Source organism: Anabrus simplex, chromosome 6, assembly GCF_040414725.1.
Source record: "Anabrus simplex isolate iqAnaSimp1 chromosome 6, ASM4041472v1, whole genome shotgun sequence".
Lineage (NCBI taxonomy): Eukaryota > Metazoa > Arthropoda > Insecta > Orthoptera > Tettigoniidae > Anabrus > Anabrus simplex.
In genome coordinates, this window is record NC_090270.1 from 352,738,441 (window position 1) to 352,757,682 (window position 19,242).

Here is a 19,242-nt window from a genome sequence, read left to right on the forward strand (position 1 = left end):
ATGAAGATTGTCCTGAAGGACCTTCAGCTCCATCTTGATCAACATTGGGTTTCGTTTTTCTCCTGATGATTTGAAACTTGATCTGCTCAAGTCCGAGCTTAACCTTAGAGCTTTTTTAGCTCTTCAAAGTCTCTTTCACCAAGGGCTAAAACGACTGACCTTCCTGTCTTATCGATTGAAGTGGCATTCAGTACTCTCCACTCTTGTGTTAGGAGTTTATTATCGTGCTGATTGATTCTGACAGCAGTCTGCTCTACTGGAGCTTCTGTTGCCATTTCTTGTTTTGAGTTGGTGACAGCCTGTCCAGTTGGGACTTCTGTCTCCATTTTTTTAAATCTTGGGCTTGCTTCCGGATCTGCTCTACTGGAGCTTCCTTGCCTTCCCTTGATGTCGAAATTTTTGAAATTGGTTCTTTTATAGGCATCCATATTTCAGTCAATCGTAGGGTTTTTTCCCCTTTTAGGGTGTTGAGCATTTTCACCATCCATGGTGAGGCATGCAGCCAGACATTGTCCTACCGCAACTCAGGCTCTCCGTAGCAGAGACCACGTCCATCCAGCGGTCTGCCCCTGGCCCAAACCTAGCCAGGTTTGTTTCCCCTTCAGTAGGCCTACTCATGTGGTCTCCACTTGGCATCATCATGACAGCCATGACTTTCCTCCTAGGTTTGGATCACCCTTTACCCAACCCACGGCTCATCCAGGCTATGTAGAGCAAAGTGATGTGTTGGTTCCAGCACCCCGTAGTGAGCCTTCACCTCAGTCACCAGCAGCCCCACTTCACCTCGCCCATGTGGAGGAACCATGGATGCCTTTCTAGCACGTGCAGGCAAGGCCTCCACTTCCAAGCCTTGACTTGGGCTGGAAACAAGTACTTGACTTTAATTAGGTGAAGATAATTTTCTGTGTTATTGAACTGAGGAGGTAGCAGGTAGGGACCCTCATCAGAGGCAGCCCTGCCGAGGGAGTGACGCCCCTGCCTATTTGAGTCCCAGAGCACACAGACCTGGTGCGTGTCATCTGGTAACGCTCCCAGCTCGGAGTTACGAACGAAGAACTCAACGGAATCTACAGTGGAGAAGATGGAGTTTGGATTCGTCACACTGACCATGCCCCACCTCGTAATCTGCAGGTCTTCGGACCAAGCAGCGGTCACTTGGTAGGCGGAAGGTCCTTTGGGTCTGTTGTCTGGTTTGGTTCAGGGGTGTTATAAGATTATATATACTTATAATTTCATTTTTGTGTTGTTTAGCCAAATTGTTGATGGTTCATTAGTTCCCGGATTTTCCATTTCCCCGTGTTGTACGGTTCTTTCCATGGTCCCTCCAAAAATGGAGAATCGAGGTGCTATTGTATCTCATTCTTTTTGTGCTATGTTCCTTTCCTTTTTTGAGGATCGTACTAGTTCATTCCACAAAAATGAGCAGCGCCTTGCCTCTGTTGCCAGCGCTCTACCGCAGTGAGAACAGCTGATGCAATACGACCGTGGTAAACAGCGCTCACAAAATGTAATACCGTACTCAGAATAGCTAATGAGTCTGGATTGAAAACAAATTCACAAAACAACACTTTCTAGAAACATCCAACAGTAAAAAGAGAATATATTAATAAGAGAGAATGAGGAAATAACACATCACTCACCGCTAATGGCTAGCACAGGAAGGTTATGGCCTACAAAGGGAACACTCCACTGATCTGAGTCGCTTTCTTGCCACTTGTATTTTCCAAATTACACTGAGACATGCTAAATATGCACAAAGTACACTAACCAACACACGGGCATAAATAAAACTACAGCTATATTCTTATACACTGAACTATTAAACCTCTATTGTACTAAATTATGCTATGCTAATTACACTATACTGTACTATACTAGAAAGATACTCACATGAAAAACACAAATTACTGAAGAAAAATGCATAAGATCGCAAACTGTACCGAATAACATACATGCTGAGCGAGTTACGTTAACCACGTGGTGAATGTAAATTTAGAATCGGCAGTTAGGCTCCGAGATATGTCGATATGAATGGCAGTTTGGTATTGGCTGGATGTCTGTTTCAGCGCATAACCACCAGGCAGAGCCAGAATCAGTCAAAACACCAATTTAGAAGTAAAGCCATGAAGAGTATAGGGATCCTAAATTATTTGTGCTGAAGGAGTATGTTTATAATATTGGGTCCATTATTGGACAGTGGTCTCCACGGTATGCACTAGCCATGCGTCTTCGTAGGTGTGCTTTTCACCAACTCGCAAGCCCAAATTAGCACACTGGGGTGAAATGCTGGCAACAGGAATGAGTTAGCCTGAAAATTTATAAAGTCCAATAACGGACCCATTATATTAGTATTATAAATTTACTCATTCGGGACAAATAATTTAGGTTCCCTAAAGGAGTGTAATGTTATTTGCTTGACATCCCACTAACTTCATTGTACGGTTTTCGGGGACATCGAGGTGCTGGAATTTTGTCCTGCAGGAGTTTTTTTACATGCCAGTAAATCTACCCACATGAGGCTGACGTATTTGAGCACCTTCAAATACCACCGGACTGAAACTTAACCGTGTACTACCTTGTCAAGAATGCAAGTGGAATGAACAAGTGATGGCAAAGGGGTTGAATTTCCATTGCCTTATTTGAATAAATATGAAAATAATTTTTAAAAAAGAATGTGACTAAATAAACTTTCAAAATCATAGTTCCCAAGCAAAGTTTAGTCTCACTTAGGGATGATGACCATTTATGGCCTCTTTGATTTAGAAAAAAAAATGAGTGATCAATGCAGCCCCATGTGAAGAAAAAAGAAAGTCGGTGATTAGCTCTCATTCTGTGAATTAACTGTAATTCTACTGATTGCTTGTTGTTTTATTATTAAATGCATTTACCCTCTTGGATTCAGCGAGGGATCCCACCTGTTACGCCTCTTAAGGCAGTGTCCTCGAGCGTCCGGGGTACAACTGAGAAGTACCTCGCCCAGGCGGCCTCACCTCTGAACATGAACCTTGTGGGGGCTGGGAGGATTGCAAGAGATTGGGCAAGGCAGTGGCCGTGGCCTTACGTTAGGTACTATCCCGGCATTTTCCCGGAGAAAAAGTGGAAAACCCCTTTGAGGATGGCTAAAGTGGGAATTGAACCCCCTCTACTCGTTTGACCTTCCGAGGCTGAGTGGACAGCATTCCAGTCCTCGTACTACTTAAATTTCGTGGCAGGGCGGGAATTGAACCCAGGCCTCTGGGCATGGCAGCTAATCACACTAACCACTACACCGCAGAGGCAGACAATTGGTAATTTTCAACATTTTTATTTCCCCTTGTCCAGCTCCTGCCAGGTTGCCTCTCCTCCCACCACTCCTCTTCAGTAATTGTATTCCGGTTCAGTAATCTTTTTGTTATACTGTTCTTGACAGAGTCCATCCATATTGTTCTCCGCCTCCCTCTTGCCCTCTTTCCTTCTATCTTAGCCTCCAACATTTGTTGTGGTACCCTTCCCTCCTCCATCCTCATAACATGTCCAGACCATCTCAATTTAATCTTCTGCATCCTATCACTCTGTTTTTTTTTTACCCTTATCACTTTTCTGACCTCAACATATCTTACTCTCTCTCTCCTTGTCTTCCCTACCTTTTTCCTCAGTAACTTCATCTCAGTGGCCTGAATTTTACTCTTGCTGTCAATTCCAAGTCCATACTTTAATATGGGGGTATAGTACATCATCTACATTCTCTGTACATTTTATAGGAACTTCTGTCTCCAACCAGGTTTCATTACATTCTGTTAGAACGTATTCCCCTGATACCAACAATACCTTTTCCTTCTCTTTCTCCTGTCATCAGCACTGTTTTGCTCTTCTCCACGCTCATTTTCATATGACATTTCTCAATATTGTCATTTAAAGCCTCTAGTTAGATTTGCACTGCCCAGATCACTGTAATCTGCAAACAACAATATTTTCATATCCTCTCCATATCTTGTCTTTGTTTCCTTTAGAATTTTATCCATAACCATTATAAAGGTAAGTGGAGATAATGCACTTCCCTGTTTTAGTCCAGTTTGGTTTCTAAACCAATCTGTTCTCCCTAAAGGAGTCTGGACAGAACTGAAATATTTGTTATACATGGCTTTCGCTAGTTTCCTTGATTGCCTTCCAAATCCTTTTCTTTCCAGTATTTCTCACAGCTTTTCTCTATTAACACTATCATATGCCTTCTCTAGACCAAGGAATACGATCACCAGTAATTGTATTTGAGTTACATGAGAAATATTTAACTGTAATTCTGCCCAATTACTTTTATTCTGTACTTTTCCCATCGCTGTATAAAGTTATGAAGATAAGTTCTACAAATGAAAAAATGTTTCTGAATGCAGCTGTTATTTTGATATTTCAGTTATTGAGGACAGAATTACTAATTAAATATACAGAGTCTAACCTAAGTGGTCAATGCGTCCCAAATTTTCACCATGAAATTTTGAATATAAAAAAATACTGAGATTATTCCAGTATACATACAGTTTGTGAGGTATGTAAGTTTGTTGTAAGAAGTGAAATTAATCACTGAACAAAATAAAGTACAGCATAGAAAAAAGCTTCTATTGAGCTGTCTTACATTTCAGAATGATACATGTAATTAATCTCATAATAGAACCGTATTGAGGACAATATATTAAAATTATAAAATCCTTTTAATAACAACCACCTACTCAATACATTATATTACTCATTGAATTATAAAATAATCATGAGGTGCCTTAAATAAAGGAACATGTTTCGTTCGACATAGCGAACATCATCAGCCTTAATTTACAAAGATTAGGTCATGGCCCTGAACTGAATGATAAAAACTGTTAAAAGAGTGACAAAGCCATAATAAAAAGTAAAATGATAACATTAGACATGAAATTATAACAATATGTACAGATTAACAGCAAGTATGTAGAGGAATACTTTGAACGATGGTAGTCTATAAAGTTAAAACAAACATGAGGTTGTTAAAGTAAAAAGATATAGATATAGTGCATCTTAAAATATATGTCAATGCGTGAAGCGTGGATTAATTATTGACTATGGAGTTCTTAAATTGAGCAAAACAAAAGTTGAAATAGAGTTTATTGAATAGTACGAGTCAAACTGAGTCAGTTAAAAGGCGCATGGCGACGAAACTAAGGTTAAAATGACGTGAACTTCAGTAGTTAGGAATTCTGTCGGAGAGCCAACGCAATGCCAGAAGGAAATACCAGTTGAACTAGTCCGTATTTACACGCTAGCAGTAGAATCATATACAACGTAGGACACCAATGTGGACTCGTTAAGTAACTATAACTTGAAAGTAGGGAGAGTTCCAGCAAACCAGAGATGAATGGAGCAGATTATGGCACAATTGGAGTTAGAAATCTGGAAAGAAAGAAAAGGGAGGAAAAATAAAGTTATATTATAATGAGGAAAAAAAAAAAAAAAAGAGGCTTACCCTTGGGACTAGTGTGAGGTGTTCGCTAACGTTGGCTGCGCGAATCAAACTGGCGAGTAACCTTATTGCTGCTTCTAGTATTGTATGTATGTATACGTAGAGGCAGGGAGTGAGTCATGTGAGGAGGAGGGGTGACCGATTCCTTAGGCGGGTCGGGTATTCGTGGAGGGGGTGTCGCATGAGAGGGCAGTAGAGTAGTAGTTGTTGTATTATTACCAGTTGTATAATTAAAGATTCTCGTAAAGTTATTATTATTTATATTGAAAAGAGAGAGTAGTTCTGGAAGTTTCTCGCTTATTGGACTTTTAATTTCTGAAGTATCATTTAAATTTTGATGCCCGTTAAAATGCTGGTCTAGGAATATGTAAATGTTCTCATACTCTGTCATAAGTTTACTTTTATTGACGTATTTCAAGATTTGAAGGTCTTTTTCAATAGTAAAACTGTGGCCAGTCTCTTCCATATGGGTGCTCATGGCGGGATACTTTTTATGTTTCGAAGCGTTGTAGTGTTCAAGGTATCTGATCAAAAAGCTACGTCCAGTCTGTCCGATGTAGGAGAATCCACAATGGGTGCATTTAAGCCTATAGAGACCAGAGTTCGAGAATTTATTGTGATTAATGTTAACTATATTTGAATTGAAGAATATATTACGGTTCGTATATCGGGTTCTATAAGCGATATTAATATCGTATTTCTTTAAAGGGTTAGTAACTTGAAATAGGCCTGGATTTGTGTAGGTGAAGGGAGCATATTTCGTTTTTTTAGGCTTGTCCGGAATCAAATTCGTTGAGGTTTTTAATTTTATCTTGTTAATGATTTTATTAATCATTAAGGGGTTATAGCCGTTAATTCTGGCCAAATCCTTAATATAGTTTAGTTCTTTTTTGCGATTTTCAGTTGTCAGCAGGATTTTTAATGCTCTATAGACAAGACTAAAAAATGCAGCCTGTTTATGAGATTGCGGATGTAAGGAATCGTTTCTTATAGTGATGGGGGCACAAGAAGGCTTACTAAATATTTGAAAAATGAACTTATTATTCTCTCTTGAAACGTTTAAATCCAAAAAGTTTAGAGAACCATTGATCTCGTCTTCCTTAGTGAATTTGACATCATTGTCAAGCTCATTAAGGAATGTTAGCACACTATGACTATCGTTTTTCTGTGTATCTATAATGGCAAAAGTGTCATCAACATACCTTAACCATAATTGAAGACCATTAATATTATTGATTATTTTGTTATTTTCCAAATCATCCATAAAGATATTAGCTAGAATGCCCGAGATCGGGTCACCCATTGCTAGGCCCTTTTGATGATATATTCTATTATTGAAGGTGAAATAGTTGTTATTAAGTACAAATTCTAACAGACTGATGAAATTATCTATTTCGCATTTGCTAAGGTTACTGTGTTTTAAAAGGTTTGATTTAATAATCTTGACAGTTTTGCTTACCGGAATATTGGAATATATATTGGTAATATCATAGGATACTATTATATGATTATGCTCAAGATTGAATTTCGATAATTTTTCACAAAATTCAACGGAATTTCTTATATAGGCTGTATTATTGAATTTAAAGTGTTTACTGAGAAAATTATGCAAAAATTTTGAAACTTCGTAAGAAGGGCTGTTCATGCAGTTGATAATAGGGCGTATAGGTACGTCTTTTTTATGGATTTTTGGCAAAGCTTTTGCAGTTGGAAGTTTCGGGTTCATTATTATAAGTTTCTGATATTCGTGTTCTTGTAGTAAGAACGGCAGATTCTTCAATAGGTTCTCCAAACTTAGTTGGATTTTGGGGGTGGGATCTTTATTAATAATAGTAAAACTGCTATTAGCGAAGAAATCTTCGGTTTTCTTAATGTAATCATCTTTATGTAGTAATACTATGGTGGGACCTTTATCAGCTTTAGTGACGATAATATTATTATTATTAATTTTATTTCGTACATCATGTATTTGTTTGCTAAGGGTCGGATTCGAGGTAGTTTTCAGTCCTTTTGCCAGAAAAGGAAGCTTTTTCTTTATTTCATATTTAATGTCTTTATGCACTTCTACGGGGAGTTTATGAATGTTAGATTCAATTTCCGCGACTGTAGTAATCAGATCGTCGGTTTTTTTCGGGTTAGGCCAATTAAATTTCAGGCCTTTATCAAGGAGGGATAGTTCATTATCTGAAAAGTTGGTATTAGACAAGTTCACCGTAGTAGGAAAATGATTTAAGTCGGCGGAAGGGAGGTTAGTTTTACTGTTGACACTACTCTGTTTATTCTTAGTGTTTTGCAATTGTATCAGTTTATTGTCTAATGTTTGTTTCTTCTTCACTATGTCATGTACCTTTTCATTGACAAACATGGAGTATGAACTCCATTCTAATGGGGACATACTAGAGGATATTTCAAGATGCGTCTTATAAAGCTGTAGGTTTAGGAACGATTTCTTTTTGTAATGCGCCTTGATTTCATTTTTTAACCAAAATTCATTAACTTTCGTTCGAGTTTTACGTAAATCAGAAGTCGAAAAGTTTTTTCTTTGAAGGTGTTTTAGAAATTTGGGAATTAGTCCATGCTTCATACATTCTTTTAAAAATTGAATATCTCTAGATATTTTGCTGACCTTGACTTTGAGATTAAGATATCTATTCCTTTTTGTAGCCTGGTAGGCAGCTAAGTTACATGTAATTAATCTCATAATAGAATCGTATTGAGGACAATATATTAAAATTATAAAATCCTTTTTAATAACAACCACCTACTCAATACATTATATTACTCATTGAATTATAAAATAATCATGAGGTGTCTTAAAGGAACATGTTTCGTTCGACATAGCGAACATCATCAGCCTTAATTTACAAAGATTAGGTCAGGGCCCTGAACTGAATGATAAAAATTGTTAAGAGTGACAAAGCCATAATAAAAAGTAAAATGATAACATTAGACATGAAATTATAGACTACCATCGTTCAAAGTATTCCTCTACATACTTGCTGTTAATCTGTACATATTGTTATAATTTCATGTCTAATGTTATCATTTTACTTTTTATTATGGCTTTGTCACTCTTTTAACAATTTTTATCATTCAGTTCAGGGCCCTGACCTAATCTTTGTAAATTAAGGCTGATGATGTTCGCTATGTCGAACGAAACATGTTCCTTTATTTAAGACACCTCATTATTTTATAATTCAATGAGTAATATAATGTATTGAGTAGGTGGTTGTTATTAAAAGGATTTTATAATTTTAATTTCAGGATGATCCCCTCTCTGCTCCAGACTATCACGTTGGCCTGCAAGTGTTTGAAGATGGCGTCAAACGTTTACTGCTTTGTTGCAAGCGAATGGTTATTCTGGTGACTCATTGTCTCATGCTCATCGGGTACATAGGAACTCTTCTAAAATCCATAAGTTAGCCTTTTCTGGAAAGTTTCTTTGAATTTTTTGGTACATTAAAAGTACTGAATCTCTTTTAAAGAAATTTTTTTTCTTAACTCCACAGCGTGGAGTGACGTGTAGCACACGTTGTGCAGTAGCTGTCTGCTGCTGTGGAGTGATACCTCTGACACGCATCTGCATTGTCATTCCATCTCGTGATTTTCCTTTGACCTATGTCCGAGGTATTTTCACAGCCATCTAGGTAGCTTTATACTCTTGTTTCATATATCTATCGATTCATTTTAACTATTTTTCACCTTGTTATCGATGTGTAAAATTAGACTATTTGCTCATGTACTCCTGCAAATGGTGTCGATAATAAAGGATAATTTTTCTAGCGTTGCTCTACTAGGCATATTAAATGAGTGTTTTATTGTTTGAGAATAGTAGTTTACAATTCTAATGACTGATGTTGATATTACCAGATTGATACAAAACAGAGTGTTGTTTCGTGCTAGATGCGATAATTCTGCAGGAAATTGTTTACTGGGATAGCATGAATAATTACTTTAAAAATACTCATTTCTTAAGTCTTTTCATCCCAAGATTTAGCTCTAGTCCCAAGGAATGTTATTGCCATTCCGATCTAGGGTAAAATCCATTCCGATCTAGGGTAAGGAAATTGATTCCATTCAATGAAAATTAGATGTTATCTTAGCCCTCTTCATGTTGATGGGAAAGGTACAGAAACTAAATTTTAGGTTTTATTTCTCGAAAAATTGTACCATTGTCACGCCCGTTATTTGATTCATATCTGTAGACAAATTTGAATCCGTATGCAAATTACCTTGCTACAAGACTAAACACACTATACAGTATATGGTGGACCAAAAAGCTATTTCCAATATAATCAAAATTGGTTTGAAATTAACGGAGATATAGTATCATAAAACAGTTTGGTGCACAGGTATGCTAGCCTTTAAATATACGTCCAGTGAAGGCTGGATTTTGAAATGCTCGCGCTTAGAAGTGTTAAGAAATGACAATTGCTCACATTGATCTCACTTCTGCTAGCACTCACTGAGAGATCATCTTGACTGATGAGTTTTTATATGGGAAATGTATGATAAGAAAGTTCGATAAACATAGAAAAAGGAAAGAGAGAAAATGATTAAGATGAATACAGGTGGTAAAAGACTACGAACACAGGACAAACAAGAGAGGAAAGGAATCCTGCAGCTCATTATACATAAAGGAAAGGAACAAAACCAGTGCAGGGTAAGTTATACACAGTGAAACCTGATTAGTGCATTCATCATTAAGACGTTTTCTCACTTAGCGCATTGTAAATTTGAAGTCTCGATTCACGTCGTGTTAAATCTGTATAAAGATTATTGCATCACAAATTTTCGCCCATACCCTTTAGTACGATCACATTTTTCCTATCTCTGAAAATGTTCTTTGTCATCCCTTGTGAAAGGAACGTGATTTTCAACACAGATAAGAGCCCTTACCTCACGAGGCAGGTCAGGAAAAGTTGTGTGAAAATGAGAAAAGTCCTTGAATTCCTGAACTTTACACGCTTAATTACACCATTGGAAAGCAAGCTATTAGCCTCAGCATGTTCAATTTGGTGCGCTGGTTTTCTGTGAAATTGCTGAATAACTGAGGAAGCCTGTTTGTGCTTTTATTTCGCATCCCATTCAGAAGTTAGAAATTTCTGTGTTGAGTGATATAGTGAAGGGTAGTGAATATTTGTTGCCTACCTACAGATTAGGAAAATTATTGTGTGAAGTTGACAAGCGGGTTTTTTGGTAGCTCAGTTATGGATACTGATAGTTGTGAAATTGCTTACTAATGAAGACTAACTTACAATCCAGGAAATAGGTGTCCACATCTTTCAGCGGTGGCTTGTATGTTGAAACTCGCACCTTCGAATTTTGATTTGAGTCAATCAAGGAGTTATCGCATTCCGGCGGTTTTGATTCAAGATGGTGGTCAGTCATTTTCTTGCAGATGGCAGAGTTTAATCTCCAAATAATTCAGGGTAGAAAAGTGTGACCAGAAAACCATGTTTCATAACCCAGTGAGCTAACATTTGTTTTAGAAAGAGTGTGATCTGCAATAATATATTCATATTTGTTTTGTCCGGCTCCATGATTAAATGGTTAGTGTGCTGGCCTTTGGTCACAGGGGTGCTGGGTTCGATTCCCAGCAAGGTCGGGAAATTTAACCATAATTGGTTAATTTCGCCGACACTGGGGCTGGGTGTATGTGTCGCCTTCATCATCTTTTCATCCTCATCACGTCGCGCAGGTCGCCTACGGCTGTCAAATAAAAAGACCTGCATCTGGCGAGCCGAACTTGTCCTCGGACACCTCCAGCACTAAAAGCCATACACCATTTCATTAATTTTTTCATTTCTTGTGTTGTGCTTTACCCACCTTTGAAGGCATTGTTGTTAGGGAAGTGTTTTCATCTTTGTTCTCTTATCTTTTTCACACCTGTATTCAATAGTACGTTTTCTCGCTTAACATGTTCTCTATTCTTGTATCTTATTAACTGTATTGAAAGAAAAGGGGGTTCTTTAAAGACTGACAGTGTATGAAGATGTGCAGACTGTCCTTTTCCTTTCACATTACCTTCCTATTTCTATCTTGTCTCACTCTAGCCTATCAAAGTGTTTATCCTCTTAAGAGGTCCTGTTCTTGGTTCTATCTTACTATGTATAACTTGATAATATACTCAGTTTTGGTGCAGATCAATTATTTCTTCACTTTAATTTTTACAATACAGATCGTAGCAGTGGAAGGTGGCCAAGTGCAAACTCAAGGAACCCTGGTTCAGATGGAAGCTATTGATTGTGAACTATTGCAGACTTGGCAGAACAACATGACCCATGAACAGGTGGAGGAGAAGCAGGGAGCAAGAGGGCACGCGGCCAGAGAATGGTGGAGACTAGTGCGACTTGTGTACTGATTTGGTGTGCAGATGAAACAGCGCAGTGTGACTCATGAGTCTTGGCAAGCTGAGGGAGGGCAAGTGGTAAGTAACATACATTGCAGTTTAACACCTTGAGTGCCACGTGAGACCAACGTTGACTCACAGAACTTAATGCCATTCGGTCCGCGTGAGTCCGCTGTGGACTCGCGCGCACTCTGTCTCGGGCCCCGTGATGCCATACTGTCATCACATTTGACATGTAAACGTATGTTAAATGAAAGTAGGTGGCCAGTACGTCATGAATCTATTCTTGGCCTGTCCATTTGAGAGTCCGATGTGGCACCACGTAGCCTGTACGTCGCTGTAATATATCACCCACAATAATTTTAACATTATTTATTGTTTTGTGATCGTGTCATGTGTACAAATAACAAAATATTGTACTGTATAGTGTACTCATTGTTCATTGTCTCATATCAGGGTCTAGGCCTATAGACAAATTGAAAACATAGGACAAAAAATTACATGAACTTTCTAGAAAAAATATTTGTAACTTTCTCATTCGCAATCACATTACAAAATTGGTACACTTTTTGCATATGAAATGTAAATGAAATGTATGGCTTTTAGTGCCGGGATATCCCAGGAAGGGTTCGGCTCGCCAGGTGCAGGTCTTTCTATTTGACACCCGTAGGTGACCTGCGCGTCGTGATGAGGATGAAATGATGATGAAGACAACACATACACCCAGCCCCCGTGCCATTGGAATTAACCAATTAAGGTTAAAATCCCCGACCCGGCCGGGAATCGAACCCGGGACCCTCTGAACCGAAGGCCAGTACGCTGACCGTTCAGCCAACGAGTCGGACTTTGCATATGAATTTAAAGTATAACAAATGAGACTTTGTGAAGAAATATGAGTCAAACTGTGTTTTACAATCACAATCACACTACAAATCTGTGCACTTTGAAGAAACAGTCCAAACAGAAGAAATTTTCACAGGTTGGTCATTTGAACTTAGACTGTAGAGTCTTCCTCATGGCATATGGCCTTCTTTATTCCTGATGGATCTCTTCATAACAATTACTGCATCTCTGTCTTCCCTACCGGCCTACATCCTCCAGTCGGTGGGGTAATACCTGTTTGTTTGGTACTTTTGAGGGAATGTGAAAATTTTTGTTGAACGGTTAACAGGTACCGGTATCAATGTCCTCTTTGAACTGAGTAACAGATATACTCTCATTCCCAAGTTGATTGGAAATATAGATGGCATTTACTATACTTATGCCGATCAATATCTCTATAGCTATTTTTTTGTACCATTTTACTCCGTCTCAGGGAAGTACTATAGCTCTTTTTATGATCTGATAAATCAATGTACGGTTTGTATTTGTTATACTCTATAACACTCCGTGGTTTTTGCTCTTCACCATCCCTCCTCTGAATAGTGACCATCTCACCAGTGTGTTTAGTTGTCAAAATTAAGACGTTTCTTTTATCGTGCCATTTCTGAACAACCACATCAGTGTTACTTTCCCGGGCTCTTGTCTTTCCTCTTGCTAACTTCCTTTTAGTAACATCGGTTGGATTATACTTCCGATTAGATTTCAGTGTTCCAAAGATAAGAGTTTTATTCTTTCGTAGTTCATGAGCTAATGAGACAGACGTATACCAGTGTGTCAGGAAGGTGAGAACTGTGCTGAGATACGTGGTGACACATTGGTCTCACGCGGCCTATACAGCTGGAAGATAGTGTCAGTGGCCGCGTGAGACCAATGTGTCACCACAATTTCAACACAATGTTATGCCTACAATTTTGGCCCAAGGTGACTAAAAGGTACATTTCTGTAATAAGGTGCACCATTTTATACTCTATAGTAAAAAAAGAAAGTATGGCCTGGATGGATTTTTTTTTTAATTGCATACGTGGCACTTAAGGTGTTAAAATAAAGAAATAAATATGCTATCTGGATTAAAACCACTTATATATATTTAACAAAGCTGAGCTTTCCACCAAATTACATTGGCCTTCATCAGGGCATGCCTCCGAGAGTGAGCAAAGAGATTCTTTGAAGGAATGTGGAAGTCAACAGTGAGCCACGAAAACCTACGTTCATTAATATATTGCAGTTTGTTTTTTCAGCTGCACAGTATCAATTGCAGAACTTTATGAACGACCCGTATTAAATTTTATCATCTTGACTAGTTTCCAGTATTGACCGGGTGTATTAGAAACATAAGCCTCTCCACCACCTTCTTTTCTGTCTGTCCACATTCAGGCCATAACTACAGAGTTTGTCCCGCAATGTTAGTAACGCGAGGCACTACTGTGGTGCATGCAAAGTGACTGGCCTTTGTTCAATACTTAGGTTTCCACTAGTAGCACTGAAGGAAGAAGAATTTCACTGCTGCCAACTGTTCGTTTTATATGGCTGTCATTTTCATTTTTTTCCTTACCGTGCCCACAGTATGTGCCGCGGCGATAGCAAAGAGCCTCTCAAAAGGAATATGACCTGGAAGGGGCCACTGTTCTCATGACAGATTGGCCAGGATGTGCAAAAATACGTTACAGCTACTAAATGACCATTTTTTTTTTCTTGCCGTAAGCCCTGAGATTATGGGAGGAATTGAGAATGTGTAAGGTTATTGTCTGATGCCATGACACTTTCAAACTTTGCGGGCCTCTTTATCCTTTTTTCTTCTGCAGTGGTTAGTAACGAAATCTTTATCTCTTCATTGGAGGGAATGATGTCTTAATGTTAGATATCTTGGCCAATGCCCGTGATCCTTGGCAGAAGCAATGGATAGTGGCGCCTGGACTGTTACTTCAGGTTACTTCTAGGGGCAGGCAGGTTGGTCTCTGGCAGGCGTAATGAACACATCACTTATACTAACGTATTAAGTTAGAAATACAGTATGCCCCCCACTGGGATTATACCTCATTCAGTTCTCTTCAACAGAAAAAGTTAGAAGTCTTTAACGCCTTGCAGCCATCTGTCTCTTGGCTTTACCTTAGGTCTCCTTCCTTTCATTCTCATATCAAACATCCCCCTCAACCATCTTTCCTCTTTCATTCTCCACTTGTGACCATATCACTAATCTTGATCTTTCTATTCAGCTGTTATGGGTTCCTCGTCAAATCTTGCCATTCCAGTCCTACACCTAAGGTTCTTCATCTTGCAGGCCTGTATCCTACTTTTATTTATTTCCTCCATTACCCAGTCTCTGTTGCATAAGTCAGCATGGAAACGTGTGTGTATCTATTGCCCCCATCATGCCGGGCTCAGCTCGCCGGAGTGCGAGGGTCTCAGTGGTGGACCGTTCGCTATCGGCTGTGCAGAAATTTTTAAAGGCAGGGATAGATGAAGGACTAGCGACAAATGAAAGGAGACTAAAATAGGTTTACACATTTATTAAAACTGACACTCTTTTAAATAAAACAATTAAATTCACAAAATCTGGGTTTGATTCTTGAAAATATCTTCTCCTCGTGCTATCATTTATGAGGGATCTCGCTCAAATTAAAGTTCAACGACTGTTCGTTTCTGTAATAATAAATATAGGAATCATTAATTTACTGAAAAATTGATTGAAAAACAAAATAATATCTGATATCATTCTCCTATAATGATAATCAAATTGTTTAAATTAAAATATTCCATCTGGATTTCGCTTATTTTTACAAGAAAATGATTATTTTCTCTTCCTTATTTAAATTATAGAAAATTATTGAATTCATCCATTTATGGTTAGCAAGTCTTCCTTAGACTTTACCTTTAACAATTACTTCATTTTTATAATTATTAATTGAATAAACGTCTTGTAAAAAATTTTTACTTGAACTTATATCAACCTAAATTTTACTCAGTTTTATGCAGAAAGTGACTGTACAATAACTAATAATTAAATCTCGTGACATCAGTCCACGGACTTCGCCTTCTCTTATTCACTTTAATTTAGTGAATTAGGCCCTAATCTACCTTAAATTACAATAAAATCTTCTAAAGATTCAAATTTGATCCAATTACGGACACACGAAATAATACAAATCGGTCAAAAATTTGACGCACATAGTGGAGAATATCGTCACAAAATCATACAAGAAATATTCAAAAAACACAGAATATGATCCAATCACACATCACACATTCACACATGGGTACACGGCATTATTATAATATTATTTACACGAACACTAACCCATTATTATTAAATTTAGGATTTACTGCAAATTAGGGAAATCATTCTCTAGATGACACTATCACGCACATCCCAGGTATCAATTTAGAATGTGATGGAATTAAGGTTATCACTTATACGTAGAAATTAACTATACAACGATGTTCAAGGAATATTTTAAACAGAAATCATCCCAATTAAGCAAGTAGAATAACTACAACACAGGTCAAATATTAGAATACGCGCTTACGGTACATGAGTTGCGGCATTTATTTTTATTCACCTATAATGTCGTGGCTCTCGATTACTCTGCACTGAAGTTCGAAGAAATCATGTCCAGTGACACATCTCTTCCCAAATTTGACTCTAATGGATGCATAAATTATTACTCAAAATATAATGCCCATCTGCAAGTCATACTCAAATTTATAGCGCAGAAAACATACATATAATTCGTCATTACTCCGTCCGGAGAATTGCCATGTCCCAGGCTTACTTTACATAAAGTGAGCACACGATAATACTTTCCAAGAATAACTAACATTAAACCCATGACCTTATTAAATAATTTTAGCCCGTAATTAGGTTTAATTATTTTTACTCATTATTATTATATCTTGACCGTGCATTATCTCACTCGCAAAGCTGTCGTATGAAGTTACTCGGATGACTCTAAACAAACTCGAACCCACAAACATGTCGTACAGTCGTAGAATGAAATTCTACACTAAGAAAACACTAGAACACTGTCCTAATTTGTCTCAATTTTCACATTATTTCAAAACCAATCAAAATTAACGCGGGGTTCATTTATTTTTTTATCTCTCCTGCCTTCTAAATTCTTAGGACAGTTGAGGTCTCTCTCGATGACATACACTCATTTCTAACTAATAGAACAAATACACACTCATTCAGAGCACTAACTACCTCTCACCAAAGAAAGAAGAATGAAAAGTCTAACTACTGCAAAACTAACAGATATCTAAATGAATAAGGTAAGGCTACGTTTACAAACATTTTACAAAGATAGAAAGAAATTGAATTCTTAAAGAATACTCATGTGGCTGGTGTGAACTGGATTCTGGCTGATGACCTAGCACGTGGTCACATCACCTTCCATCGAACAAAGTCTCGCCCATGTCCGACGCCTTACATGCTTAGTGACTCATGGAGGAGCTGAAGATACACAGGAACTTGTAGTATTCTTCGCGGAACTGGATAACCATCTTGCAATGAACTCGAACCAAGGACCTTCCTTCTTCCAAGTTCTCGTAGAAAGCTGAAACTAACAAAAGTCTTAGCAATAGCCCAGGATACATACACGATGCTTTATAATTTGGATGTAGACACTTACCTTAGGATAACCCTAAATAAAATCGTAGCTAATTTTTCCGAGTGTCTGAATTGCTGTTTATACAGTCCTTGATGCCTTCTCTAATGTAAAGTCTTCCAGTGAAGCAAACGACGTCCAGTCTCTTCCGCAGCTGCAGTCAGAGTAATGCTCAAATTTTGGCGTCCAGAAGTACAAAAGCCTCTATAAAATTTTCCTCTGGAATTACCATTAATTTCCTATCGTAAGACGTAGGTGTGTCCCTTAATTACATCTAATTGGTGGATTTGTTGTATTCCTGTGAAGATTGTCATTTTTATTGGCTGCCCCAGTTTCACGTCACTGGACTTTCCATTTATTGATCGATTGAGATCAGGCTGCTCGCCGGGTCACGTGGTACGCACACATGTGTTTGAAGGCCACATAACAGGAATTTCACCCTGCTTCCTCGTTCTCTTGGTAGGTCGGGAAAAACCGGTTCGCAAAGTGACTGGCTCGCACTAGCACGGAAGTACAGAATCTCACCCTCTTGGCGATTAAATAATGTTCCAACACGCTGATGAAATGAATAATTTTCCTTTTTACTAAATTATTACCACTTTTGAAGGGGACACTATGTACGTGTACTCCTTCGTCCTGTGTCCTTATATGGGGTCAGGGATGAGGAGAGATGAAATTATACAAATTATACAGTATGCTTTTACAGTCCTTATTGTTTGTGGGGGCATGGCAGTTCACCAGTGATATGTTAAACCATTTAGAATGTACCCTCAAATAGCATAGTCTTTCATTCACATGTTCAAAGGAGAGTACTGACGATACTAGTGAATTTTGGACACAAAATGCAGTACCAAATTTGTGGGGTCCAGTTTCTTTACCACTCTCATACTTCTCTATGTCCTGTATACCCTTACGTAATAATCTAGTCCTTTGAATTGCAGCAATTCCCACTCTATACTTTTCTAGCTGTTGACTTAGGATTTTGAAGGATCGAGGTTTATACAAGGTTCTTACATTCCAAGTTCCTATTCATAAAGCTGATTTCCATTGCAGGGTCGTCATATTTTGATATCCATTCTTATTCATGCGAGGCAAATGTGAGATATTCGTAACGACCTTTTTTTTTTTTTTTTTAATGCAATAGAGCCGTTAACCCTATGTGCAACCCCCAACCTGTTCTTTCTGTTTTTCTCTGTATAGTTCCTCAACATCTACATTCTTACTAGACTGCAACCACTTATTATGCCATATTGCCACTTCATTAACTGCATCTTGACATGCCTCATGAAACCATTTCTTTTTATTACCAACGCCTTTTGGTATCACTTTCATTGCTACTGCTGTCATGATTTGTTTCACGTTATTCCACCTCGAACCAGCCCTCAGGTCCAGGTTAAAATCCTTGACCTGGCCGGGAATTGAACCCGGGGCCTCCAGGTAAGAGGCAGGCACGCTACCCTTACACCACGGGGCTGGCTATTAATTATTCGATCTATGAAGAAATTGTTATAGCCGTTAGATTTAGTTGCTGTTTATCTTCGTTTTCTAAAGAAAAAAATTTGTATGATAAAGAGGAGGATGTCTGTTGATAGTTAAATCTAAAAAATGTATAGCTTTTGTTAGTTTTGGATTTGAGAGTAAATTTAATGCGAGAGTCAATGTTGTTGAAGTAGAGGTGTAGAAGCTGCGGTGTTAATTTCTTCGTTCATAATAACGAGCGTATCAACATATTTGGCCCAAAAGAGGATATTGGTAAAATGATCAATTTTTCTGTATTCTAAGAAGTGTAGATAGATCTCTGCCAAGATGCCTGAGGCCAGTGAGCCCATTGCTGAGCCATCTTGTTGATGTATAGTGTTGTCAAAGGTGAAAAAATTACTAACAACCAATTTTAAAATAGAAATGAAGTCCTGAACTTCTAGTTTACTTAGGTGACTGTATTT

General features: G+C 38.1%; 1 long non-coding RNA gene across 1 annotated transcript in view; it reads left to right on the forward strand.

Moving 5' to 3' along the window:
• LOC136875816 (uncharacterized) overlaps positions 1–19,242 on the forward strand; it is a 296,775-nt gene that overhangs the window by 255,772 nt on the left and 21,761 nt on the right. The window lies entirely within an intron of this gene.